Below are 2,529 nucleotides of genomic sequence, written 5' to 3' on the forward strand. Positions count from 1 at the left end.
GTCAAATCCATCGGAACTGGAGTTGGAGTCAGTTGTGTTGCTTGGACTAGGTGCTGGGAAACAAAACTAGATCCTCTGTTAAGAGCAGCTAGTGCTCTTAACTCCTGAGCCACCTTTCCAACCTTGCAGACTTCCTCTGAAACCTTAATACTGCTTCAATGTCATTGTGGACAGGGCAGGGGGTGAAAGAATGGGAACAAGATGCACTTACTTAAGTGGAGGAAAGAAAACCAACAACCAAACAAAACACATCTGAGCCTAGAATACGATGGGAATGGTGCACACCAAAGGCTGTACTGATGGGAGCTGTGCACACCTGAGCCTTGTTCTGAGATGGGAGCTGTGCACACTTAAGCCTTACACCACTCCCATCTCAGTGCAAGGCTCAGGGTGATGACTAGGCCAACTGGATAGTAGCGGTGCAGCGGTCCATCGAGGCTGAAAAGAGCAAGGACAAAGGTCTGAGGGCAATCACTGAGAACTGGAACATCCTCAACTTTCTGGAAGAGACACATTTGGGCAGTTGAGTGGTTTAATGAAGGTTGTTATGGTACAACTCGATGGCCTTGCAGAAACCTCTACATTTCCTTGATCTGCTACACAGAGCATTCTTGTCTAAAGAGTGCCTTACAGCCTTGTGATCTGAGTGAGTCCAATGATTTCCTCAGCATCTAATTAAGTAACTAGTCTTACACCCCATTTTCTCCTTACAAGAACACCATATCATTTGTAAGCATGTTGCTTTTATACTTTCATAAGATCTACTAACTAGCAGGGAGCTTATGAATTCATTGTTCTTTTAAATTTTAAGGCAGAGTAAAACATTGACTTCCCACAAAAGGCCTTCTTGGTATAAAATGACATTGCCTGAAAAAGCTACATCTGTGTCATAGATTCTATGAATTTACTAGAACTTTGTCATTATGGAGACTTGTAATTTTGCAGACTGGGAATCAGAATCACCTTGGGTTAACCTGAATTCCTTTGGCCTCCTCCAAATCATTTATCATGCCTCCTCCAAATCAAGTAAAATCTTTGGAATGTACTTAGCAAATTATTCTACCCTGAAGCTAAAAAATATCATCAGATAGCATCTGAGATCTTTAGCAATGGCTTCCTCCTACTATAAATCATCTGCCCAAGGCCCCCACCAGGGTATATGGAGATTGCATTTATGACTTAACTTTTGTATTTTGACCATAAAAGCTTATACAATAACTTCCACAGCAGAATGTGTCATTCAGGGTAACCTGAATCCATGTTCCTAGGCTATGTTCACTCAGATCTGGCTAAGAATAAATCTCTCATTTTCCTTTTGGCACAGAGCTGTGTGTTTTGCATTGATGAGGCCTTTCTTAGAAAAACGGAAGGGGAGGAGAGTTGTGTGTGTGTTATGTAAAATATACTGTTAAAATTCCTTTTTATGAATTCTTCCTCTATAGAATAAGTTGCAAAATATTTTTAGAGCAAGAAAAAAAGAAACTATGGAGGGAACAAAGATCTAAGATACAGCAAACCAGAAAAACAAACAAACAAACTCAAGTTGTTATCTCAAATCTGACAATGAGTTAACCAGTAATAGAGAATTAGACCAATCTACAATTGGTCCTGTCCTTCCTTCCTATTCATACATAGCCTCTGAACTGTTAAAAGTACAACTGGCAACTTTGAGGGAAGAGAGATGGTAATATTGCCATGATTACCCCACTATACACTCAACTCTGGTTCCAAGGACAGGTTTGTGGGAGAGCTGACAGAAACAGCCCACCACTCTTTGAGGGGTGATGAACAACTCACTGGAGACCACTGTTTTTCTTCAGCCTCACAGGGAAGTATCTGCCACTGTTTTGGTGAAAAAGAATCCCTCTAGGGAAAAGTCACCAGTGAGAATTCTACACTAGAGTGCATCTCACTTTTACAGTGAGGGTCAGCCAAAGTGGACAGGCCCCAAGGACTCCCCAGAGCTCCATTGCAATTCCATATTCCTACTTTATGGGAAACTCCATGCTTCAGTAAGAGGGCTGAACGGGTGTCCAGGAACGAAGGGTAATAGAAAAATGACTCCCTTGTGATCGAATTCTAAACACTTATTTCACATGACTGTTCTGATCCTATGAAGTGCATCTGAACCTGTCATAGACAGGCAAACTGCACCAGGACTCTTAGGGTCAAAAACAAGAGTTCAGATCAGGGTGTGCTCTCACAGGATCTTAGGAACACTTCTCAACTTCCAGAGTCTAAACCTCCTCCATAGGAAAGAGGATCCACGCATCGTAGTTAAGTAAGGATCAGAAGTGACCAGGTATAGGGTAAATCATGGAACAATAAAAAGTTCTAACTATTACTGTTACATTTAATATTACAAATTGAACCATCGTTTACTTCAAGGATCTAAAAACTCAGATCTCAGAGCAGTTAATTTTAACTAAATTCACTCCAACTATCATATATTCACAGATTTTTAATTACTTATATGTATGTGTCTGTATGAATGTTATGGGGTGTGTGTGTGTGTGTGTGTGTGTGTGT

The 2,529-nt window shown here is 40.8% G+C and overlaps 1 non-coding gene across 1 annotated transcript; it reads right to left on the minus strand.

Moving 5' to 3' along the window:
* Positions 1–316: 316 nt before the first annotated feature.
* Positions 317–396, minus strand: Mir674 (microRNA mir-674). Its single transcript, NR_105263.1, has one exon. It is a non-coding gene; the product is annotated as a microRNA mir-674 (primary transcript).
* Between the last annotated feature and the right edge of the window lie 2,133 nt (positions 397–2,529).

The sequence above is a fragment of the Cricetulus griseus genome, chromosome 6, assembly GCF_003668045.3.
Source record: "Cricetulus griseus strain 17A/GY chromosome 6, alternate assembly CriGri-PICRH-1.0, whole genome shotgun sequence".
NCBI classification, from domain to species: Eukaryota; Metazoa; Chordata; class Mammalia; order Rodentia; family Cricetidae; genus Cricetulus; species Cricetulus griseus.